The sequence below is a fragment of the Vespula pensylvanica genome, chromosome 1 (assembly GCF_014466175.1).
Source record: "Vespula pensylvanica isolate Volc-1 chromosome 1, ASM1446617v1, whole genome shotgun sequence".
Lineage (NCBI taxonomy): Eukaryota > Metazoa > Arthropoda > Insecta > Hymenoptera > Vespidae > Vespula > Vespula pensylvanica.
The window spans coordinates 6,062,990-6,090,288 of NC_057685.1; the positions used below are offsets into that span (position 1 = coordinate 6,062,990).

Sequence of the window (27,299 nt, forward strand, 5' to 3'; positions counted from 1 at the left end):
ACCAAGCCGATTTCGATAGCAGTGATGGTGATCAGTGTTGGTTGGTGTTGGTGGTAGTTGGCGGAACGACTCGGTGATCCGATAAACGGATAGATATCCATCCGTCCGTCCATCCAAACGGTTCGAAGTATATAAGACTATAATTAACGCTGACCTAACCGGCGACCCGCCGGGCAATTTGAGTTCGCGAAACAAAACGATACGCGGTGAGGAACACGGACGATCATAATAATCGCGGTAAATCTTTCTGCTTGTCAATCAGCCAACCGACGGACGATTCCTGCCTGCCTGCCTGCCTGCCTGCCTGCTTGCCTGCTTGCTTGCTTGCCTACGGGGCCTCTCTTCTTCTTCCTCTTCCTCTTCTTCTTCTTCTTCTTCTTCTTCTCCTTCTTCTCTTTCTTCTTCTTCTTCTTCATCTTTGTCTTCGTCTTCTTCTTCTTCTTAAGAAGGAGCTCTAGCAAGAGGCTTTGCGTGCCACGAAACACACGCCAACTCGATGCTCAACCATTAAGCCTCGCTCTGTGCACGCGCTGATTCCCTTCTCTTATTCTGCTGCCCAACGATTCGATTCTCTTTCTCTTTCTCTCTCTCTCTCTCTCTCTCTCTCTCTCTCTCTGTCTCTGTCTCTCTCTTTTTCTCTATCTCTTTCCCTTTCTTCGCATCCTTCTTTCTAGACGTACCATAGTAACGCTACACATCTCGTGCATCTCGATACTTACGACGGGAGATCGAAGGATACAACACAGACACATACATATACATACACACACACTCACACATACACACGTACATTAACTAATACTAATACTACACAGCTGGGTCGTTCGCGAACCGATCGCTCTCGCTTGCCCCCTCGATGATTGTAATTACTTGGACTTGGACGAGTTCGAACGCCGGGGTGAAGGAGAAAAAGGAGGACGGGAAAGAGGAGGGGGAGGAGGAGGAGGTGGTTCTCTCTTGCTACAAACGATCGCGCGATGCTTTTCATTCGAATGAAAAGTTTTCGATAAAGTTCCTTACTACTCGTTGCCGAGCAAAAGTATTGGAAACGTTTCGACGCTTAGCCTCGAATTTATTTGTTTAATTAACTAATTACCTACCTATTTCCCCTCGCGGTATACCTTTTCTTTTCTTTCCTTTTTGTTTCTCTTTCTCCTTTTTTTTCGTTTCCTTTCTCTCCGACAAAGAAGAAGAGAAAAAAAAAGAAAAAAGGATCTGCCATCCCATCCCACCCACGAATCCTCCACCCAAGGCCCTCCTCCTCCTCCTCCTCCTCCTCCTCCTCCTTCAAACTCCCTTCATCCACGTTAATTTCTAGTTAGATTCGATTCGATTTTCGTGAAGCTTCCTAGAGAAGATGAGTTTGATCAGATAAGGCACGATTGCATTTTTTCTTCCTCGAGTAAAACGTCCGCCTTGAGATACACATATCCGGCTCGATTATTTCAAGAAGCGAAGGTGATCCAACTTCGGATCTTCCTGTTAGATCGAAGCAACCAAGCGTGTAACCGGAAGAACGAATCTCCCTCCTTGTGGACTCGATTAGATAATATCACGCGTTACGTGTAATTTGCCAAAATCCAACAACTTTCACGTGGGTTTCCTGCTTAGACATAATCGTCCTTTTCTCTCTCTCTCTCTCTCTCTCTCTCTCTCTTTCTCTCTCTTTCTCTTTTTCTTTTTCTCATTCTCTATCTTTCTCAACCGTAAAATAAGTTAAACCACATCGATTCCAAAGAGAAAGACGAATCTCCGCATTAAGGATCGAAGAGCCACGAAAGCATCGCGTGCTCCACGATTCAGATAACCGCGTCCTGTAGTACTGACATCGTGGGAATGAACTAAGTCCAACATAACAAGAGATCTGATTTGTTGATATCGAGTCGGTAATAACTACAAAAAATCGTTCGTGCCGCTCTGAGATCCAGCGGATCAAAATAATTTAGTACGATCTAGATAAGAGAACGTAATATACATATATACATAATATATATACCAGAAGGACAAATTTATTTGAGAAAATAAATAAATATTATGTACGAAGACACCAGGGTATCTTCTTCTTTCTCTTATTTTTCTTTTTTTTTTCTTCTTTATATCTCGATGTAAGCAACAAAAATTTTAACGAATTTATACTTATATATATATATATATATATAAATACATATATATATATATATAAATATATAAATACACACATATACATTATACGCACACATATGTGTATAAATATTCGTCTATAAATAAAAGAAATCTTTCGATAAGATAAAGGTCTTCGTGTTAACGACATTGCCATTCGAACGTTAAGGGCTTCCCAAGTCGGCAGATACGTATGGTAATGCAACGTGACGCTCGTTATAATAATCTAAAAGTCGTATGCACGTGCGTCTCTTAACACGACTACGCAGGTGTCGGTGCTACGTTGGTGGTGACGCTGCCAGCAGTATCTCGAGTACGGGATCACGACCAATGGGGAGTGTGAGGGTTCTACGTAAGCCGGTTATCTAAATACCGTAAATAACAACATACCCCTACCCTCTGTCTCTCTCTCTCTCTCTCTCTCGAAGCTTCGACCACCCCACTACGCGTTTGCCCCCACCTTCCTGTCTTCCCTTTTGCTTTCTCATCTACTAAACCCTTTTAATACTTTTAACTAAATCTCTTCTTGTGATATATCATTTTCGAACGAAATTTTGTTCTTCTCTATTCTTTCTCTCTTTTCTCTCTTTTTTTTTTCTGCCGTTTCTTTTTTTTATATATAATAAAAAATAACATCATTAATATAGAAATCGTTGGAACGTCTATACGTCTGCATAAATATAAGTATCGCATTAGTAACGTTTCGATCGAGAATGAGTCGATGTTCCTGTCAAAGTCACCAGCTAGCTGAACAAATAAATGAATTCGCAGTGACGTTGAAGTATTTCTCGCTTGGGTTATCGTCTAAAGAGTGGAAGTAAAGATGGTCAACCCCTTTCTCGAGACTCGATCGACGGATAAAAACTTTATCGTCATCTCGTAAATAATCTTTAATCTCCTCGACTCGAGCTCAACTTCTCCTCCCGATTCCCCCACTTCCACGCTCGATCTCGTCGGCACGACTACTCGTGGACCCTAAAACGACGCTTCTTTCCTTCTCGTTTAGAGGCGATGCTATCTTCGGATTATTTTCTGGATAAATGGATACATTTACGAAGCATATCGCGAATCCACCCTCCCATATGAAATCTCCTTCCAACCCCTTTTTACTAAGTATAATACGGCTTAGCACGTTCTATGTGTGTTTCGCACGTTGCAACGCTCGTTTGAACCACTGCAGTATCCCAACGAAAGCAAATATGAAACGAATGGTCACGCTCGCACGAAACATCCCTCCCTCCTCCCCTCTTATGGAACTTCGAATCTACTTTCTGTGTATTACATGGTATTATATTATCGTCAAATAATATATTATCGTCACGTTCTATTCATTTATAATGTCGAACTATAAATTATGTTTTATAATGTATATTATAATTATAATTATAATAATTATTGTATACATATATTATATATAATTATATTATAACATTATATATAATGTATACATATATATATATATGTGTGCATATGTAAAAAAAAGTATAGTTTATACTTATATAGGCATAGTTGAACGCGTGTGAACACAATCCTGTCTTTCCTTTATCGATAGACAACCTTTCTTATAATCGTTCATCGGAACGTTTCTCTGGATGGAATACCTCAAGTTTCACTTGATCGCACGATAAAGGAAGAATAATTACATGATTGCAGGAAACGAATCGTTAACAATTTAGTCGGCAAGTAAGATTTCTTTGATTCGATCGAAAGGAAGGAGAAAGGAAGTTGATGAGAAAGAAAAATCATGCACGATTAACGATATCCTGTGATATCAAGACGTTATAAAATAATTAACGTTATTAATCATCGGTATTATCGAAGTGAAATTTTACCTCGAATTTTACGTTGGTACGAGAAACGATATTTCTTTTACTTTTGTCTTTCTTTCTTTTCCTTTTCTTTCCTTCTTTTTCATTGAACGTTTCAAATTAAAAGCCATTTGAATAATTGGAAATAATCTCGCGATAAACAAACGATAAAAATCGTAATTTCGTATTCGTGTCTTTTCGCGTATCGAAGGGAGAGAAAGATACGCTTTCCGAGGGTAATAATGGGAAGGGAGGGAGCTTATAACCCTCCACCTTCTTGCATTCCAACACGATCTACAATGACATGAAAGAAGGGGCGGTAGAGGTTTTGATAGGGAAGAAGGAATGGCCGATCGAAAGGAAGAGCTTCGAAAATGTTTCGCGATATTAGATGCGTACTACGATAAATGCGATAAATCTGCCGAGACATAGTTAGACGAGTGTCAAGTTTGATGTATGAAGCTAAAAGGGAAGCTCACCTATCGTTCTTGAGACGTCAACATCCGTGTAACTGTAAACGCACACCGACGCGTTATCTATAAACGTCGACACTCGTAATCGAACGAATGGAAAAAAGAAGAGAAGTGTGTCGACTTCGAAGTTGGGGTTGATTTCAAAGGGAGGTCGATGCGTCACCGAAAAAGGTACCGAATTTTTTCGATCTTGTGTAGGTGAGAGTTCGGAACCATCACGTCGGTCAAATTGGATAGTCGATTAAATTTCAAAATAAAAATCGTACAGCATTATTATACATAAAGCCATTAATATAATATGATATAATATTTATAAAATATATAGGAACGATTTTAGAATTGCATATAATATAATCCGTAGTTATATATAGATTGAAATATATTCAAAATATAAGTTAATGCGTTATGGATATTAGAATGTTGATAACGTAAATTACATCGTTAGATTATTCACAAAGATATGATAGGGCCTTAAGAATATAGAAGAAAAAAGGAAGGGTGAGAGAAGATTCGGTGCACGTTTTTCCTTTAGATCCGGAGTACGTTAAGGATATCTATTTGTGTCGCTTGCTACGTAGCAAAGGCAATAGAAATTACAACGGACCACTTCCCGGCACGGGGCTCTGGCTCATGATTTGCATATTCGTTTGAAACAATATCCTGGAGCGAAACGCGGTAGGTCGTTTTAACGCGTCGGCAAGCGCCGGCATGGGCCAGAAAAGTGGAGGGTGGAAGGCAAGCGCGAGTGAACTCGAGGGATGAAAGCGTGGAACGTGAAAAGAGAGAGAAAAAGAGAGCGAGACAGAGAGAAAGAGAGAAAATGGCGAAGGTGTTCGGCTGTTTCAATTAAAATAAGCATACGCCGATGGCGCTCCAATAGCAAGCCACTCTTTCCACCAATCAACACCCTCTTCCTTACACGTTCAGAAGATCCAAGAAAAAAGGCTATCTTTTGCGTCTCTCCCCTCCCACCCCTTTTCCTCCTCCCCGCTATCTTATATTGCCCGGACAAGACGAAATCTGAATACGAAAGAACCTCGCGAAAAAACATTAATGCTTTCTTCTATTTCCTTTGTCTTTCCATTTTTTTTCCATCGTTCCTTCTTTTTTTTCTTACCTTTCTTTTTCTCTATCCTTTCCATTCAGTATCCCTTCTTTTCATTTTGATTTCTTTTCCTTCTATTCTTCCTCTCTTTCTTTCTTTCTTTCTTTCTTTTTCTCATTTCTTTTTTTTATTTTTACACTCATTCGTTCCAGTCTAATCGTAACTCTCGTCAATCTCGATACCTTTTTATCCATCCTCTTCTCTTCTTTTATTCCGTTCCATACATTTATTACGACTACGAGAGATAATTCAAGCGCATAAACGTGAGCGTATCGTAAAGCATAAAGGACGACTCCTTTCGTAGATTCGCAATTACGTGCAAGCGCTGTTGGAGGTATAATAAAAACAACAACGATCGTGCGGGAAAATATGGTCGTGGATGCGAGCAAGAAGTAGAGGATGCAGTTTCCTAGAGAAAGGATATATATATATATATATATATATATATACACATATACACACACATATATACATATACATATACCTATATATATATACATATATATATACGTCTTACAGAGAAGTGGCAAAGAGGGTTGGAAGGTGGTGGAAACGGAGGCAACCAGCTAATATTTTCAGACGCCCTCCTCCGCCCAGTCACCCTCTCTCACTCTCTCTCTCTCTCTCTCTCTCTCTTTCTCTCTCTCTCTCTCTCTCTCTCTGTCTCCCTATCCCCTCCCACCACTCTTCCTCAGCAAGATCCTACGCTTTTCCAACAACTCCCGATGCTCACCTCGCCCGTCTCGCGGCAGCCACCCCCTCTCGCCCAAGCACGTGTATATATAAGATCCTTTAAATGGGAAATCGAAACGTTTCGGAGATAACTCTGCTCGGGTGAGAATGTATTCAAAATGGCTGCCAGCAGAAGCACAGCCGCTGTACGGGAGCGTTATGGATAGGAAGGAGAGATGGCGGATAGGCATCCCTTCCCTTCTTCCCCTTTCTTCTCTCCCTCTCTCTCTCTCTCTCTCTCTCTCTCTCTCTTTATCTTTACTCTCTTTCCATTCTCCTCCCTATGATGATACGAAACATATTCCACCCTTAAGAAGAAACTGGAGGCCGTTCCCCTACAGCACCTATAAAATAAAATTCATCGTCTTCTCGTCCCTGAACGACGGCAAGGGGAGGTAAAGATGGCGCGGGTAGTAGGTACATATTACGCCACTAGAATGAATTCTCTCTCTCTCTCTTTCTCTCTCTCTCTCTCTCTCTCTCTCTCTCTCTCTCTATTTCTATCTCTATCTATCTATCTTTCTATCTTTCTATCTCTATCTCTCCCTCTCCCTCTCCCTTTTTTTCTTTCTTTCTCAATTCGCTATCCTCCTTTACGATGTCTTCTACGTTCTGGATAACGACAAGGGAAGAAAACGCAATAAGCGTGTCTCATCGTCTTTGGTGTCGATTCTATCGATCGGTCCAACGAGAACGGCAATGAATTTCAAGCAATTAGCGGCAACGGCACTCTCTCTATCTTTCTCTTTCTCATTCTCTATCTCTCTATCTATCACTCTATCTTCTCTCTTTCTCTCTTCCTTTTTATCTCTCGTGTTCGTCGAACAAACTCGTGCAAAGTTCTCGCGCGTCGTACGCAAAAGATACTTTGGAAAATCTGATTGTTCCAAAAGCAAGGAAAAAAGAAAGAAAAAAAGAAAGAAAGAAAGAAAGAAAGAAAGAAAGAAAGAAGGAAGAAAGGAAGGAAGGAAGGAGAGTCGAGAAATTGATGTCTTTCATCCAACTCCTGTGCTTCGTCCCATCGTCCTACCCCCTATTCCGAAAGCCGGCTAACTAAGTGAGAGAGTGACCCGTACTTTGTTCTCTCACGGCTCACAGGCAAGAATATATTGATAGTCGGCTCAAAACTCCATTAGGGCCGACCCGGTATTCTCTCGTAAATACGAAAATGCTATCCCATTATTTACTGGTTAATTGGATTAATGAGACTCGTTATTCCGTAGAGGACTGCGAGTCGCGACCCACTCTCTCGGCGGGTTCTGCCAGTCGAGAAAGATAGAGATAGATATAGAGAGAGAGAGAGAGAGACAAAGACAGAGACAGAGACAGAGACAGAGAGAGAGAGAGAGAGAGAGAGAGAGAGAGAGAGAGAGAGACAAGAGGAGGATAGCAAGAGGGAGAGTGTCTCGTCGAAGGGTGTCTCGGTGGGTGTATAGTCGAGTCTGCGAGTGGTGGAAGAGCCAAAGGATAAGACCGCCGCGTGGACAAATACGATCTGGCGTAGCACTACACACCTATGTACCTTTACGCATACAAACACATATCCATACACGCGCAATCATACACATACATATATATTTACGAGTACAAGCTCTCTGGAACGTACACGTGTGTTACGTCGCACACATACGCGTAGAATTCTCCTGAATTTCGTTGTCCTCGAACGAATTTCTATCGTTGACCAAGTCCGACGTTGTAAATATCTAAATCTCATCGTCGTTCTTGAAGCTAAAGACGCTTTCTGCCGTATTTTCCTTCCTGTTTTTTTTTTTTTTTCCTTTCTTATTTTCCTTTTCTCTTTGTTGGATTAACACACAGATTTAACACAAAGATCGAATCAGTAACTTGCACGAAATTTTTCATCGAATGAAAGAAAAAAAAAGTTATTAAGTGTTCGATGTAGTGGTATATACATATGTACGTTTGATTAGAAATGAAAAATTTGTATGTCCGTTAATCGATTCCAAGAAGATCGGTTCTCCCTACAATGTCTTCGATTTTTATATAGAATGAATTTCGAGAAAAAGAAATCCACGAGATCAGCCCATTTCAACACTTATAACTATTTATATTTTCATTTGTATTTTATTTTGATATCTATCTCTTTAAATATACGTTTAAAAGTTTGCCAACGCAAGTCTTCGACCAGAACGAACGAATGATTATTCACACGTCAAAAGCTATTCGTCCCACCCAGTCACGATCCACCAGCAGCCCACCCTCCCCCTACTTATTCCTTCGACATTTTAACCAAATATCGAAAGCCCGCCGGCGTAAATCGACTCCGTGAGACTATTAATTATTCCGAATGCTGTCGCGAAGTTTGAAACCGTCTCGCGTGGATATCGATTATTCGCGGGTTATTTGAACGATAAATCAAAGATCGTAGGCAGCATCGTTCGGCGTTCTCTTGGAGAAAGGCTGCTCGTCAAACCGTAGCCGCTGAGAGAAAGAGTGAGACAGAGAGTAAGTGAGAGTGAGAGAAAAAGTGAGAAGGGGTAGTAGGGATAGACTTTTGAAACGGCAGCTAAGTTTCATTAATCAGTAGCACCGCGAAATTCGAGGGGACTTGGATCCGTTGTATTATATGGAATAAAATTAATGAGATACACAGAAATACACTCGACTTGCGCAACCCAGAATCGTAATTTCGTCCCTTCGATCAAGCAAGCAAGCAAGCAAGCAAGCAAGCAAGCAAGCAAGCAAGCAAGCAAGCAAGTATGCCATACCGAAGAAAGGCTAAGGTATCGTTAGTAACTCTGAATACGTATCTTGCTTTTATATCAACCCTTTCTTATCTTAATCAAGACGTAATTTGGAATCAAACGATAAAACGTTCGATTAATATTTTCCTCGACATAACTATATCTAAAATAGAACAAAGAAAAGGAAACGAAAAGAAATATATGAAACATGAGAAAAATCTAATAGAATTTCTAAAGAAACGTTCTTCCATGTCAGCGAACTTGAAAAAGCATCGGAAGCCCCAAACGCGAGGAATTCTTTCAGAAAGTTTTCGATTTCGCGAATTCTTTGATCGTTACTGAGAGAAGAGAAGAGAAGAGAAGAGAAGAGAAGAGGAAAGAAAAGAAGAGAAGAAAAGAGAAAAGAAGAGAAGAGGAGAAAGCAAGGACAGGGAGGTACCCTCTTAAAGATATTTTATTTTTCCCTTCCCTAAGCACTCGGTTCGTCCCAGCTCGAAAAAGAAAAAAGAAGAAAAAGAACAAAAAAGGAAGAGAAAAAAAAGGAAGAAAAAAAAAAGAAATAGAGGGACTATGTCGTGAACAACAAAAGGGGAAGGGTAACCGGATGGACGCACGATGACATAGCATCGGCCGAGACGTGGCCGGAAAGGCGCAAGTATTCGAGGAGGACAAGGACGGTCAGATCGTAGGACCACCCCCCACCGAGTATTCGTCATCGCGCGCGTGACCGCTAGCCGCAAGCAGCGCACATACGTCGCGAAGAGGAACGAACCTAAGAGAGAAAGAGAAAGAGAAAGAGAAAGAGGAAGAGGAAGAGAGAGAGAAAGAGAGAGTGAGAGTGAGAGAGAGAGAGAGAGAGAAAGAGAGAGAAAGAGAAAGAGAAAGAGAGAGAGGATGAAGGAAGAGGGACGTGAAGAAGGAAGGGCCAGAGAATACGAGAGAAAGAGAGAGAACGGGTAGGTTTGTAGCTGGCTGGTCTCACCGACGAAAGGGTATACGAGGGTGGGTGTAAAGATGGCGGCCGGAGTGCGAGGGAGAAAGAGCGAGAGTCCGCGCGTCGGTTATGATAAGGCGATGCTTTAATGACAGCGCGTTTCTATGGCAACGGGCGTGTAGGGGCTGGCCGCCGCGACGCCCGGCGTCGGTCAGCTAAAGCGGGGTGGTGGAGAGTAGAGAGAGGGAAAGAGAGAGTGAGTGAGTGAGTGAGTGAGAAAGAGAAAGAGAGACAGAGAGAGAGAGAGAGAGAGAGAGAGAGAGAGAGTGCATTGAGCGGCCAGCCGCCATACTAGTGGACACACAGCCTCGATTCTCAGGGATGAATTTCTCTGTGCGCGTGTGCTCGTGCGATTCTCGCCCTCCTCCTCCTCCTCCTCCTCCTCCTCCTCCTCATCCTCCTCCTCTTCCTTCTCTTCCTCCTCTCTTCCCTCTTCTCATTCTCCTTCTCTTCCTGTTTCGCCCCCTTCGCGACCCTTCTCCCTTATACACAGACACGTGCAATCCAAGAGAGACGCGCACACGAGTCTCTCTCTCTCTCTCTCTCTCTCTCTCTCTCTCTCTCGTTTTAACTTTCTATCCTCTTTCTTCCTAGTTCTCCAACCCTCTTTCTCATACTCCTCTTCCTCTTTCTCTACTATCCGCACCTCCTTCACCTCCGCCTTTGTCCTTTCCTAGCCACGTCGAGACAGTATATATATGAGAGAGAGAGAGAGAGAGAGAGAGAGAGACGGAGAAGAAAGAGAGAGAGAAAAGAGAGAGAAAAGAGAGAGAGAGAGAGAGAGAGCTCCGCAACAATGCCACGTTATCAACGATTCGAGATACGAGGTGCCAACCTTGAGTTCACTGGAAGTGCCAACTTTCAACTAACGCGATTGACCAAAGTATACGATCGAATGTTTTTCATCGAAGTTGTTTTCCTTTCTTAGAATTAAGAAATTAATGAATGCATTCGTAAGACGCAAACGATAAAGTTCTTCAATTTATGACGAGTCTCGAAGGAATTCATAGGGACGATGAAATTCTTGGGAAAGTTTCGCGACACACAGATCCATCCACTGTGGTATCTTGATTTCAATTTGACTTGGGCCTAAGCCGACGTTAAGGTGCGCATAAGGATCTCCCAAGTTATTAAGCGGGCTCAGAAGTTTCCCCATAAGGTTTGAATACCCACAATTAAATGAAGCGTACGACCCCGGTCTGCGTGCGAGAGAATCTACGGTATCCTCACCTGCAGGAATTGCTCGGGACACGTTAGCCTTTCAGCGGGAACATTTTAGAGAACATCAAAGAATCTTTAATCGGTCTACTTGCGCACCCTCCTGCGCCATCTCTGGGTGAATGCTCGCGATAATCTACTTGCCTTCCATCTATCCTTCCTTTCTGCTTTTCCTTCAGGCTACGCGAAATCACGTCTAAGAAAATGTCTCTACCATTAAAAGAAAAATTTAAGTCTCGAGTTAATGTCAAAAGACAATAACGAAAATCAACTCGTTGGTTGTCTCTTCAAAATGATAAAAAGCACAGCTCGGTGGAAAGAGCATCCTATTACGTTGAAACTGACATACTCGAAAATCAAAGAAGTTCTCCCACAATTTGGTAATCGAATCTCCAGCGATGGTAGGCAAGGGAGATGTGGAAGTGGGGGGAAGAGTGGCTCTCACGTAGGAACGATACGAGAATTTCGTGGAGGGTATCCACTGTGCCGATTCCTGCAGACAAACCGAGCATCGAGTATCCAGGAACACACAGGGGATGTTTAGGGGAACGCAAACATACCATGTCTCTGCATTATGGATGCAACGGAGTGGACCACCTCTCCTCCTCCTCCTCCTCCTCCTCCTCCTTCTCCTCTCCCTCCTCTTCCACCTCCTCTCGCTAGGCCCACAGCCTAGTCCACCCACAGGCTCTCTCCCGAATCCCACTTCTAGCCCTCCTCGCTTATTCCACCCCTACCCCACTCCACCCCTCGTATGCACCATACGAGATGGCTGGCTTGGTTGGCTGAGCTTCACTCCCTCTCGCATTTATTTATAATCAAATTCCGTGTATACCGGCAACCGGTGGCGGACTGAATTTCTATCCGAATGTGTACACACGCTCGCACATAGAGAGCAATAGAGAGAGATAGAGAGAGAGAAAGAGAGAGAGAGAGAAATACATATACACACACATAAATACACATGTATGAGGAGCGCGGGCGCAGAGGCGCCGACCCACGCACACAGACACAAGCAGGGAGGATGAATTCTACGCCACCCTTCTCTCGGCCGCGACAGGGGCTATGGTTACGAAGAGAGAGAGAGAGAGAGAGGAAGAGGGAGACAGACAGACAGACAGACAGAGAAAGAGAGGAGAGAGAGAGAGAGAACGAAAGAGAGAGAAAGAGAGAGAGAGAAAGAGAGAGGACCGGAAAGAGGTGCTGCGCGGATTCGCTCGGCGGTCAATTTAAAAATCAATATTGACCGAGGAGCAGCCAATCCTTTATTTATCGACGCGGATTGTTGGCTGCACAGGAGAGACGCGGCAAGGAGATTGTCTCCCCCTTCTCTCTCTCTATCCTTCCTCTCCTCTTCTCTCACTCTTTCTTTCTTTCTTTCTTCCTTCCTTTCTCTCTCTCTCTCTCTCTCTCTCTCTTTCTCTCTCCCTCTACCTTCCACTGCCATGTTGTTCCAAACGCGCCCTGAATAATGCGGTCATCCTCGTTACAATTCCTCTCTGGTCTTTTCTACCCCGTCGCCTATCTTCTCTTCCATCCCACTACATACTATAGTGCATAGATATAGTATATAAAACTACGAAGATCCTCGTTAATAACATCGAACACATGGTACGATGAAATCTTTAGAAACGCGTTTGGCCAAATCGATCAAAGTAGAAACTCATTCTCATCAGTTTTTGTTTCGAATCGCATATATGAAATAGCCTTGAACGTTTTACACAGAGAAAGAAAAAAAAGAGGAGGTAAGCGATTCGTCCGCAAAAGGTGATCATCCTGACGAGACGCAAGGGAGAATTCGATAACCACTACCGATACCAAAAGGGTGGGATGTATGCGTGGGGTTCGGTGGGTCCATTTTTTGGATTGATTGTCCATAATAGTGGGTGTTTGGGGTTGTGGCCTGATCAAAGCTGGAACCAAGGCGGAGCCAGGAAGATAGGAGACTCAGCATCGAGGGTCGAACCCTCCGGTATCCTTCTGACGCAGCCCCTCCAACGACGAAATACCCCGGCGGAGACACGATCAAGAAAAATGATATCGCTGCTTCAAAAGGAGATGACTTTTTGCACAATGGCGGACACGTCGTCCCCCTCCTTTACCTTCCAAGACTGATTTATTCTTCGTCGGAAAATATGGTCGGCACCCTGAGAGCGAGATCGGAAAGATCTCAGCTCCGATTTCAAGTAAATTTCTCTCTGACTCAGAGTAACTAGATCGATAAGAAAAATAGGAAATATTTACGATACCATAGAACCTAGGTTATTAATATTTGCTCTATCATTCAATTTCTAACCCTTCCTATATTTTCTCTCACTCATCGAGTACTCTTTCCGACAACCCTTTCTATCCTAATAAACACGGAAAGATATATATTTTCTTTGGAGAGTGTTTGTAAGACCTTGACGATTCCCAGAGCTTTCATTTAAAGAGTAAAAACCTATCGAACGAATCTCATCGTAACAACTATCTTCCACATTACCGATATCTACTCATCGGGGACGTGACTGTACTCGTCAGGAAAACTGCGTCGAAACTGCGAAATCCCCGATAGCCAATATGTCCATCTTCTAGCGCGAGGGACACGAGGCGGCCGCCGCGCAAACAGATCAATGCTCCGCGTTCCAATATAAACAGTATTATTGAAACAAAGCGGGCGGGACGGAGGTGTAGCTGGGTGAAGGCTACGGGGGTGAAGTTAGAGGGGGTTGCTGGGCCAGCGTAGAGGGTGGAAGAGAGTAACGAGGAGAGGGTAGACCGACGAGGAGGATGAGGGTTGATGTTTCTACCGTTCCGCTGGGCTGCGGGGAATGAACGAGGGGAGAAGAGTTATGTTGCCGCGATATTGTGCTGCGCGGCACGAGCGAACCTCGAGGGGGTGGCTTCCCGTTTACAGCCTCCCTCGACATCTCCACCCTGTCCTCCACCTCGTCCTCCTCCAACCTAGCCACCATCTCTCGGCATCTCACTTCCCTTCTTCCTCGATCCACCTTCTATCTACTGACTCTGTCTCTCTCTCTCCCTCTCTCTCTTCGAAACCCATCGACTGTCGATTCTATATTATATGTCGAGAATCTCGGATTCCTTGAAAGCAGCTAGACTCCCTTACAAGCCGATTCCTGAGTTATAGCACCGTTTGCTGTTTCTCTCAATGACGAACGCTCTCACCCAACGATTTCCTCGAGTTCTATTCCACAGGGAAAGTTCAAAATCTCGTCGTTACTTTGAAAACCATCGTATTCGAATTCGTTTTCTAATAAAATTGAAAAGGTAATTTCTAATTAATTGAAGTTTATCATTTCTAGAAAAACTGTTTTTCTGTAGAATGAGATCCAAGGAAAAAATTACTCTTAATATGGATATGAAGGATGGAATAGTGTAGAACGAAGTAGGCCAGACAACCACGATAACTGTCCGTCCGGAAAGGGTGGCCGCCTAGCTGGACGCAGTCAGCTCGGTGTGAAATTAGCGCAGATGTCGCGGTGACGGCTCATGGTACAGCTTCTCTGTTCATTTTCCAGGAGAGTGGATCGGAAAGGGGAGCTTGCTGCTCTTTCTCTCTCTCTCTCTCTCTCTCTCTCTCTCTCTACGAACCTGGATTTTCAGTTGGTGGTATTAAACGGTCGTTGACCCAATTAATCCACCTCGACAGGTCCAGGGAAGAACTGGCCAAGGAAACGTAATCCCAAGGTATTATTATTGTTAATCGATAAGACGTAGTCTGTCTGGTTCCAACCCTCTTGCAAGCAATGTACCGATAAATTTCTTTATCCGTGGATTTATAAAAGCTACCTCGTGTCTTTGCGATTGCATTGCGAGAATAAAAGGGAACTAAGTACGAAAGAATAGCGCTGGACGAAATAATTACTCAGAATGATCGGTAGAACGTAACATCTTCGTTTTTCTTCTTCTATTTCCTTTTCTTTTTCTTCTTCTCCTCCTCCTTCTTCCTCTTCTTTTCCGATCGTAGGACGATCAAAGAGCGACGCATCAGACGCGTCTACCTTTGAGAAAGGAAAGAAAAAAAAGAAGGGGGATTTTCTATTAGGACAGGCTAAGCCCGATGCGAAAGGATTAATAGAAGTTATAAAGTAGAGCCGAAAGAGGCGGAGGAACATTACGTGACCTGACTCTGATCGAGTCTTTCTTTAAGTTATATTGCAGGTTGCCGTCGTTTCTCATTCACCCCTACGGCTCATGCGCATCACATCTGACCAATAGAATCGCCTGGTCCATCTCTGCCACTGACCAAACCCCTTGACTCGTACCACTCTTGCCCCCAAGATACATTCCCCGCGAAGAAAAAAGAAACTTTCAGATAGAAAAAGGGAGAGAGAAAAAGAGATAGAGATAGAGAGAAATAGAAGAGGACTCTCTCTCTTTCTTTCTCTCTCTCTCTCTCTCAATCTCTTTCTCTCTCTCTCTCTCTCTCTCTCTCTCTCTCTCTCTCTCTCTCTCTCTCTCTCTCTCTCTCTCTCTCTCTCTCTCTCTCTCTCTCTCTCTGACTTTCCATCCTCTTCTCTTGGCATAGCCACGTCGAGTGTGTATTTTCCAAAGAGGAGACCTCGTCGACTCTATCGAAACTCCATTTCTGAGAAGGAAATTGGAAAAATGGACGAGGTCATCGTACGAAGATTCACGAGAGACTCTCTGATACGCGGTTCTCTGTTTCGTTAATATCCTAAAGAAAACTCAGCTGTAGAATTAGAGCAAGTTAGTTATCCGGTATAGAAAGAGATAAAAAGAAAGGAAGGAGAATTGTCTCGCGAAATAAGTTTTCTCTTATTCTCGTGAAAATAAGAGAGTACCTACCACCTCAGACCGCGCATCGAGAATAGAACGCTTTCTTCTTGGTGTCTCTGCCGAAGGCGAACGAAGGCTCGACGACTTAACTACGCGACAATTCGTCTTTATTCGAAAGTGTTCAACGTTCGAAAGGAATACAGTCTACGAACTGTAAGTCTTCGGTTTTGCCAGTCTCGGGCATGACCAGAGTGCAACGAGATTCTCGTTCGTGACTCTCTCTCCCTCTCTCTCTCTCTCTCTCTCTCTTACTATTTCTATTCCTCTTTCTCTTTCTCTCTCTTTCTTTCTCTCTTGGAAAAGGCCACCCACGTGCAAGCTCGACAACCATCCATCCATCCTTCGGCACTCACTACGGAACTATAATATTATCAGTGCATTGTACTCGGCTAATTAGCCGTACTAATGCAATCCCACTTGATTACGCATTCCGCTCACCGATTTCCAAGCGGGTGGGCTTCTCTCTCTCTCTCTCTCTCTCTCTCTCTCTCTCTCTCTCTCTCTCTCTCTCTTTCTCTCTCTTTTCCTCTCTTTCTGTCGTTTCCATCGACGATTCTCTCGTTCGTCACGTTTTCTTTCGTCCTTCTATCTACCTTCTGCCTACTCGGCAACCAGTGAAAAGAAACTTTTCGAAATACGTTGCAACGAAATCGACGAGTTCGCTTCTCTTCCTTCCTTTCTTCCGAGAGAAAGAGAGAGAGAGAGCGAGAGAGAGCGAGAGAGAGAGAAGCAAAGAACTCGACCATGAAATAAATAAAAAAAAAAAAAGAAGAATATACGAATCGATGAAACTACACGTTCCATTCCCGTCGACAAATGTTTGATCAAAATGAACGTCAAAGAGGAAGCTCCCGCGTGGCGCCATTGTTTCGGTAAATTTGAAAAGATCGAACCCGATAGATAACAACACGACGTATAAGCGGAGTCACGCAATCACTGACTATTTATTCGCGTCGAATATCGTTGCCCGCTCGCGTCCAAACAATTCTGTTCCGCGTACTGCACATACATACATACATACATACATACATATGTACATATACGTTTGTCATTGCTAAACGATTTTCCACGCTTCCCTTAAGACGCAAAAAGATGAAAATCAAATTTAGAAAAAAGATACTCGAGTTGTTAGTTGGATCGTTCGTTTATAAATATCGAATATCGAACCGAGTATCGAGCTAGTATCGTGACGCAGGATAAAATTTGGAATAATCATGTCGAATATATGAAGGTCTGTTATTTCGGAGATAAAACGAGAAAAGAAAAGTAAAAAAAGAAAAGAAAAGAAAGAGAGAAAAAATCGAGATCCATTCGAAAGGGATCGCGATTCTTAAATCGTCTCGATATCCGAAATCACGATTTGCATATAGAAAAGATGTACGCCTCGGATGTGGCCGCCAGATCAATCCTTAGCTTCGTTCCTATAGGTATAGTCAACAGTAGCAATAGCAACAGTAGCAGCAGCAGCAGCAGCAGCAGCAGCAGCAGCAGCAGCAGTAGTAGCAGCAACAACAGCAGGCTGTATAGCGGCGCTCCATCAGGCCAATATCCACGCGATATTGCCGTTTTATGATAATGTTATCAGCGCTCGGCTCCCGATGAGCTAGCGCGATACGAACGCTCGTACAAGCAAGTGTACGTATAGATATAAGTGTGCACGCGTGTATGTGTAAGAGACGTCGCGTCACAGAGGGACACACGTTCGTGTAGTACGGAGGCGTACAGCCCAGTTTCATCAAACCCGGGATTTAGTAATCTACCGAGATTTATGAACGCCGGTTCATCCCTTCGTTCCTCTACCACCACTGTCTCCTCTCTCTCTTCCTCTCTCTCTCTCTCTTCTACTCTCTGTATATCTGTCTATCTCTCTCTCTCTCTCTCTCTCTTTCCTTCCTCTCACTGATCGTACCATTTTACTTCTACACCCTTCTCTTTCTACAGTTTTCGCGTCTCCATACAGTTTCTTCCCTATGCAATGAAACTCTCCGGGCTTTCGATCCTTTTGGATTTTTATCGTTCCCAGAATCGAAGTCAAGAAGGTCGATTGTATCCCAGACAAAGTCGTTTCACTTTTGAATCCTCTCTCTCTCTCTCTCTCTCTCTCTCTCTCTCTCTCTCTCTCTCTCTCTCTCTCGCTCTCTTTATCTCTATCTTTTTTATACCTCTCTATGGAACACTTTTGATAACCTCTCTTGGTGGCGGTCTCTTCTTCTTTTCTTTTCGTTTCTTTTTCTTGTCCTTTTTTTTTTTTTTTACTTGTCGAAATAAGACGAATGTCGAAAAAATGGAAGAAAAAGGGGTAGTTAAGAACGTCTCGAGGAGCTCGAGGTTTGGCCGGGAAACATAAATAGAGAATAAACTTTCGCCGACATTGAGTCGCGTCTTTGGGCTTATAAAGTATGCGTAAAGGATCGAGGCGAGAGACACTCTGGTGGGGTTGAAAGAGACCGTAAGCCACCGAAGGGGTTGCCGATGCCAGAGAACGAGCCTTTCAGAGACGATAACGTGGCTGCTTTCGAAAAGGATAACGTTCTGATGGTGAGAGAAAGCACGAGAAGACGAGGAGAGAGGCTGCACAAGGCTGGGGATTTTAGTTTGTTCAAGTAAATTATATTCAGCATGGTGGATCTCTACTCTCTCTCTCTATATATATATATATATATATATATATATCTTTCTCTATCTCTTTCTTCATCTATCTATCTATCTATCTCTCTCCTTTTCGCGTCACTCATGACGTAAATTGCAGACTTCTGCCACGTTGGTTCTTCCCTAACTTCTCGTCGTTCGCCAATCTCCTCTCTCTTTCTCTCTATCTACCTAGCAAATTCTCCTTGCCTATCATGAATTATTAATTAATTGTTTCAACTAACAGCGTAATTTATTATTCAACTCGTAACGACATCCGCACCGCGGTCGACACGCTGATTCCAAGTGCAACGGATCGTGGACGAACGATCGTGCGAACAAAGCGAGAGCGCGAATTGCAAATGAAACGCGTTTATTTGTTCGTCAGAATTTCAAACTCTCCTCTCTCTCTCTCTCTCTCTCCATCTCTCTCGTTCACTCACACACGTATATACACGTACATACCTATACGTTTACTAACTCGAACTAACCGGTATATGCCCCTCGTTACGTTTGAAAGCTGCGTGGAGGGAGAAATCAAAGGAAAGAAAAATGTCAAGGTAATATTCTTAACGACAAGGAATAAGTTCAAGAAAAAGAAGAGTCCCTAACGTATAAATAAGTAACACCTTATAAAAAAAACAATTTCGACTATCGTCCAAGCGAATCTATTACCCGAGCTTCCTTGCTTGCTCGAGCAAATTAATATTTACTTTTCCTGTCACCCCGATCAACCAACCAAGACGGCGTACTCTTGCTCGCTTATTAATGGATATCCCAACCCTTTCTACTACCTTTACCTTTTCCCTCTCTCTCTCTCTCTCTCTCTCTCTCTCTCTCTCTCTCTCTCTCTTTCTCTACCTTTCTCTTTCTCTCACTCTTACCGGGTCCCTCTTTACAAGACCTTCTCGTCTTCCACCTCCTCGATTAGCAAGCACGCAAGCCACAAACTTTGATAACCGACCAACCAATTTCCGGTTGCGGTTCGTCGGTCTGTCAGTCTGTTGCTTCCTCGCTTTCTCCAAACGATCGTCGTTCGGATTGACGTCCACGCTAATTCGTCCGACGACATGCTGATTGATTGAAACTGCATCGTTAATATCATATAGCATTATCGTTAAACTACATTTCTACCGAGTATATTTATACGGTACTTTTCATAGAAGCGTATTAAAAGGGCAGGAGACTATCGATTCCGATCGGATCGGATTACGAACGTTCGAAAGAGAAGCTTTTAGGATCTCGACAACGTGTTTTCTATAGCGACATTGGGTGACGTCCATTTTAATCTCTCTAGACTGAATCAATCTTCTTCGTACGGAAAGAGAAAAAGAGAGAGAGAGAGAGAGAGAGAGAGAGAGAGAGAGAGAGAGAGAGAGAGAGTCTAGTTGCTTCGCCGATTAAATCTGTCGAGGTCAAATCATTTTCTTTCTTTCTTTCATTTTTTTATTTTTCCTTTTCTTTCTTTCTTTTCTTTTTCTTTTTTGACGTCGACTGACACGTCTCGTATCACTCGCGATGAAATTACGGTCGATTTGAGTGAAGGAAAAGAGATTCGTTTACTATTCCTAAAACTCGTTCTCAACGTGAAATCGTCCGATAATAGGAGCCCAATGCAACAAGGTTGAGTTCTACCTTAACCTTTTTTCTTTCTTCCTTTCTTTCTTTCTTTCTTTCTTTATCGTTCTTTTTTCTTTTTTTTTTTTAATTCTCTTCTTTAACTTTTATGGCGTTAATATAAGAGCTCTCGAAGGTAGAGGAGAGAAAAGTGACTTGGAGGTAAAAGGCAGAAGGTAGGTTCGCGTGACGGCCACCATCGGCCGTCGCTGATTGTTTGAGCTAAGCAGTATGATGAGTACCGACCCCGACGTTACCCGCTTGACGTGACGGCAACCATTACGCTGGAAGCACTTAATTATAATATCGCCCAGAATTAAACTGTGCCCGCCGCGCGAGTACGTGCTTGTACCGCAATTATGGCTAGGTTCTCGTTATTACACGCAAAACCGCTCCGAATTCCTGGCGCTTCTTTACGCGTGACTCTCGCACGTGAATCACCGCTAGAACGAGCTTGACGCACGTCGTTGATGATAACACAACCGGTACGAAATCAACGAGATCTTATCGTTTTTCGACTCATTTACTTCATACTCAAATTAACATTCTAAATATTTGAATAGCTTATAGATTAAGTATTTTTGTCTTTTTCCGTCTCCTTGTTTTTACTTTTGTATTTTTCTTTTTTTTTTTTTTTTTTTTTTTTTTCTAATACACTGTTTTCATTGTCTTCATTGCACCGTTGATAACAGAGATATTGTAAGTATTTTGTCATCATTATTATTGTTAATATACGTTTATACGTCGTTCAATGTTCACGTATTGTTTCCTATATCGTTCGTTAGAGATTAAAAATGTTCATTCATCATTTAAGAGATCCAATCTGATGTATTTCTCAAGTGCCGATAAAAGCAAGTAAGCGTTTCACGAGGATCACCAAGTACGATTTTTCATCTCCACAAGACTCGAAGTCATCCTTATCTCTTTGGCTTTATTTCAGTGGGAATAGACGAAATCCCACGTTCTTTATGAGGGCTGTCGTGGGATGTCGTGACTCGTGAATCCGAAGGCCGGATCATCCAGAGATAACAGGGTGGCAGTGGGATGAGAAAAATTAGCGATGTACGCCTGTAATCCTGTTCAACGGCGAGAGAACGTATATCGAATAGCCGATCCACGTGACGGGAAACGTGTCGAGAATTATGCTACATCCCCGACTGAGTTTCGCCAATAGATCATTAAGTTGTATTACGGGTGTATTATGACAAGACACCCGTTAAAACTGCCTGGACCCTGCCGGATCTCGATTACAGAGGGGTCTCTCTCGTTTTTCCACATCGTTACGCCACTTCAAAAAAGTTTCATCGGCGAAGCAACTCGCAAATAGGATACCGCGTGCATTGAAATTTAGTTGCATTTCGTTTCTTTTCTTTTGTTCTCTTCGTAAAACTTACATAGATACATATATTATACGTATGCATATATATACACAGCATATACATTATTGAACATTAAGAATTCGTTCATTAAGTTATTTTGTATAAATGAAAAAAACGATATGGAAAAAGTAATATCGAAAGATAGAATCGTGGATCCTTTTGTAATCCAACGATTAAACGGGTACGATAGTAATGTCGTAAGGAGAATATTCGTCGAACGATGAGCGACCACGCGTAAGATAAACGCATATTATGTAGATTAGGGGTGTCGAGGATCAGATATCCAGGGCATTTAATAATGCTGTTCCTGTCAAAACACACAGCGGAACCAACTGAGGGTATAATATAGATAAATTGCTCCATGAGGAAGAAGCGAAGGAGGGGAAAGAGAAAAGAGACAACGAAATAGAGTGAATGAGTGAGCAAGAAAAAGAGAGAGAGAGAGAGAGATAAAAAGAGAGGGAGAAGTTTGAACGTCATTGGGGAGGTTAGGGGGTGGCAGTTGGGGTGAGAGGCGTAACTCCCTTGCAACCCTCGTCGTCGACTATTATTTGTTACCATCACCGATCGTATATAGGGGCTGTTTTAATATGAAGCCGGTGCCCAGACCAAAGATTTGCACGTAACTGTGTAAACAGAGCGGGAGATCCGTGACCGCACAGCCGTAAAACTGAAAGGAAGATAATATCGGCGATGACGTTTCTTCGGAAATATCGTTTTTAGGGTCGAATAAAAAAACTATTTGAAAGTATCAAAAACTATGTACAACTTTTTGATATTCTTTCAATTCGTTACATTGTTAAAAGAGAAATGGATCGATTCGAAACAATTGGTAATAAACGGTGGTGGGATTTAACTGAAGAGAAATAGTTGTCTCGAACGAAGAAGGATCGTCGAAGGATTCTAGTCTTCGTCCTAGTCGTCGTCGTCGTCGACGGCGTCGTCGTCGTCGTCGTCGTCGTCGTTGTCTCTGGCGCAGTCGTCTCTCTACCCCACACTGATGTCTAATATAGCAGAAGGCCTAGATGATGAGACTTTGCCCCGCCTCAGTTCAGTTCAGCTCAGGTATTAGATTATGAATATTCATGGCGGTGTGTCTGCGCGGTGCTTCATTACACCCTCCCCTCCATCCTTGCTCTCTCACCCTCGAGCTATCTCACGGCTCAGCCTCACCCTTCCTTCCTTCCTTCTTCGCTCGGCTCCTCATCCGGCTGAACTACGTCAATCAATATGCAACACCGCGCCGAGCTTTGCTTATCTTCCACAGTTTCACCGAATTCTCGCGAATATTCGAAAGCTGAGTCTTCTCGAGTCGTCGACCTTACAAAACGATCTCTCTTAAAAGCTCAAGTTATGGATCGAGTATTTTAAGCGAATGGAAATCTAAAATGTGTGAAAATAAAACGAGAAATCGAGAGGTGACCGTTCGAATATACTATAGTACCTCGTAAATAAATACACCTATCAAATATATAAGAAGAAAGAGAGAAATGGAGGATGCAAAGTCGATATTTCAATGGAACTGCGATATTCTATCGGTAGATAGATAAAATCGACTATTCGTTTAAATATGCTTAACAAGTCCATTAAGTCTTGACAGTGACGATCCAAATTTGCTGCACAAGAGACACAATCTTTTATCTGCAATATGCAACGCAGAGATTCGCAATCTCTGAATGCGTTTGATGAACTGCAATAATTATAGAAACGCCGGGGACCTTAATTAAAATAAATAAGATAGAAGTACAGGATGGCTTATTCGACGTCGGTAAGCCAAAAATACAAATTTACTTGATTCAACCTCTTTCCTCCGTTTTTCTCTCTCTCCTTCTCTGTCTATATCTGTCTAGTACGTACGTATCTCGCGTAGGACTCTAATAATAAGTTTCAACTTCAAACATGAGAGAAAAACGTAGAGAGAAAGAAACAGAGAGAGAGGGAGGGGGGGAGAGAGAAAGTTTCGCGTTTAATTCCACGAAGAAAAGGAAGGAAATTCTCGGGAGTTTAAAGGGACAGTAAAATGTTCTCGGAGTGTGACACCTGAGGCGAGAGGGTTAAAGCGTCAGAAGCCACCAAAAAGGCACACGTGCGGGTGGGGAGTCGAGTCATGCATACATATACAAACGTACATACACACACGTAGATGTACGTACGTAGACGACATGGGGGCTAAAACGACTAGTACGAGGATGGCCCTATTAGCGGTGGCACGTACGGTGTCGTCGTGATAGTCCTACTACTCTCGCATACATTCGTTCCTTGTATTAGTCACATGCTACGTGCGGATCTTCAGCCAGATTTAGCGTGGAGCACCCTACTGGCGATGGAATTAATAAAGCGCGGCCAAGCAATCTGCTCCTGCGTAGCGGAATACGAACTCGAAGACCCCGTCGGCAATATAGGAAAGTGGGAACTGCTAGCAAAGCAGTAGTAAGGAACCCCCCGTCGCGACGCTTCGCGTCGTCTATGGGACCTGCATGATTTGATTAGCCTCAGATTGACCCCACGAACACTCTCTCTCTCTCTCTCTTTCTCTCTCTCTCTCTTTCATTCTTCCTCGGTCTTTCTTTTTCTATCTCTTAGCTTCTATGAGCGGAGCACCATGCGGAGTCTAATCACTCACGAGGCTCCTTTTTACTCCATCCGTCCTACTACTAGTCACCCTCCATCTACACATCACCCAACCCCACCCTTCCCTCTTTTAGCCCTCCGCACCATTAGTCTTATGCCCGGCACTTTATGTCGGGAAATTTGCAATCTTTCCATTTAATATATCGACGCTCACGGATCCAGGATGGGAGGCATACGATTTGAATATATTAGCCGGATACCAAGCTGAGAAACCCACTCCTTTCCTTCGGGACAACGACGTGGGTGTCATAGTGGGTGTAACGTAAGCTACAGACGAGACTATGACAATGGAAATGCTTTTACCGAGATCTTGACGAGTTTCACTAACGAAAATTCTAACTTTGCGAAATTCTCTTTTTTTTTCTCCTCCACCCTCAAAAAAAAGAAGTAGTAAAAGTTATTTCAATAAGGTCCGAAAGAAAATTGCTAAACTTATTAATATTCGACACCTGCATACGTATTGGTTAAACTGAAGATGAATCTTAACTTCCGCTCGTTTACACTATGAACAGTCGAAACGATGGACCCTCTATTGTTCGCTATTATGATGGTAATGTCCGTACAGCTCGCTCATATTACTTCGAGCGATTCGAAGGGAACGAATCTACACTTGGATGTGTACAGGCAATACGCGTGGAATGAATGAGAAAGTCAGGGGTTAATTTGGAACAACGAGTATAAGTGTAGTTAATATTGGATATGAAGGGACAGAGTACTATCCTAGTCAGGGTGGCAACCCCTGCTGAAGAGAAAATCGTGTCACCAGACACACCCCCACGCAATCGAGACTCATATTCCACATCTGTTCCGATACGCTTATTAGCGAACTCATGCCAAATGCGATACTTGAGATTATTACTGAAGTAAAAGATTTCTAACAATGAAAGAGAAAATATTTTTCATCCACAAGAAAAGATAGATTATCTAATTTCGAAAAAATAATTATATTAATCTAACAAATATTTTATATAATATATATGTTATATTAATCTAACAAATAATTTATATATATATTGTTAAAAGATGATTCTCGTTAACCCTACGTTTCGATTCTTTCGAGACGAAGGAAAAAAGTTTAGGGGGTGGTTAGGGCACGAGTCGGACGTGGCTGGTACGTATAATTCGATTAGACGTTAGCCTTGTAAAGGCAGTAGGAAAAGAGTCGGACGCTAACACAACCGAAGGAAGGAACTCCATGAACCTTCATTATGTTACCTTAGCCATTCGGTCGTCCGACATTAGTGTTGGTCGTAACAGTTTTCTCCGCTAAATTAAAGGAGCTAAATAGACGCGAGATGACCGTAAGGGCAGCCTGCTTGCAATTTTTTTTATGCTTTGCTCAAATGTTACGCAACTTACAATCTGTTCGTGACGTTCTTAACGATGCTGACACTTTACAAGCATTATTAATTTTATTTACAACGAAATAAAATGTGTTTGTGTATGTATATATATATATATATATATATATATATATATATATCGATGTTTCGATCAAAAGTTCTACTTTGGAATAGCTGAGTAGATACAAATTGAAAGTTGAAATGAGAAATAACGAGAGAAGAGCTGCTCGAGTTTCCACAAATAACCAAAACTACGTGATTAGTTACGAGTATTGGAAAATATTTCAAAATGTAAACTCGAACACGAACCGATAATAGAAAAAGTGAAAAAAAAAAGAGAGAGAGAAAGAGAGAGGAAAAAAGAGAGAAAGGAAGAGGCAAAGTTTTCGTCCGATAGGAGAATACTCTCTTTAACTGTTGCCAAATGGCGGCATGGAAGAAGCGTATACGCAGGGAAAGGGGCTGAGAAGGGTAGAGAGAAAGACAGAGAGAGAGAGAGAGAAAGAGAAAAAGAACAGAGAGAAAGGATCTGTGAAAAATGGAGACGTCGCTCGGAGGGAAACACTAGCTCGTTCGCATCATATATTGTCCGAACGGTAGAGAGGATAGAACTGGTAAAAGAGAGCGTAGGCATTGGACGAATCATTCGTTGGGCGCGCAAGATGGCCGTTCAGAAGGAAGTAAGAGAGAAGGAGAGAGATAGAGGATAGGGAGGGTGACAATTTTGAGAGAAGGAAGATATTGCCATAAAAAAGATTGCTTGATACTAACGAAGAAACATTCTATATTAAATCACTCTACTAAAAAAAGATTTATATAAAAACTTTTGCGTGAGTCAGAATAGTGACATCGCTCTTTGCCATTTAACTTAAAAAGAGAATAAAATGTAAGATATATCAAAAATAAGTTAGAGAAATCCGTTGGAATTGTATTCCAGGTGAATTTTTCTAGATTAGGAGGAAAGGGACTGGCCCAAAGTTTCGTGCAAGATTCAAACATCGAAATTGTTCGAGCAGACGGTAAAGATCGATTGGTCGGAATATTCTTGCCGACAAATCGATCGAGTCCAGCTCGTAGGAAAGTCCAACAACGGAATACATTCGGTAACAGTACGATGATTTGTGAAACGGTCCAGTCAGCAAGTATGCCAGAATGTGTATGGCTCGCGCAAGCGCAACCCCTTTTTCCCGACGACCTCGTGTATTGACGCGGTGGTCACTAGGAGAACTAGAACCCTCACTGACCAGAGAGAGCGGTAGCAGGAGCAACGGCACCCCTCTGTTCCGTTCGGCGTCGACGGAGAAAGCTGTATGTCTTACGGAATGTCTATGATGCCTTCCCGCAACCCCTCCAAGAGAGTTCCAACCCACCCACGATAACCCTCCCATTCTCTTTCACACATAGAAAAGGATGTACCTACACGTGGACGTCGACACACATACATGCTTTTGGTATAACGTGAGAGAGAAAGAGACCAAAGGAGTCTCTTCTTCTTTGTCCACTCTATGGTGGTTTTCGCCCAACGCCCGTCTCTTTCTCGCCGTAGCAACGTTTCCTCCAACAGCCACACGCTCCTGACAAGTGCGAGGCGGCCATCCAATAACCCGCACCGGTCACTATCCACCCCCTTACACCCTTCGTCTCTTCCTGTGGTTCTGCGACCGGTCAAGTTATTGAGGACCTGGAGGAATTAGGAAATGCTCCTTTCATCTCTCTCTCTCTCT

The 27,299-nt window shown here is 42.8% G+C and overlaps 1 protein-coding gene across 1 annotated transcript in view; it reads right to left on the reverse strand.

Annotated features, from left to right (window-relative positions):
- LOC122637646 overlaps positions 1 to 27,299 on the reverse strand; it is an 89,687-nt gene that overhangs the window by 45,520 nt on the left and 16,868 nt on the right. The gene's annotated exons all lie outside the window — the stretch shown is intronic.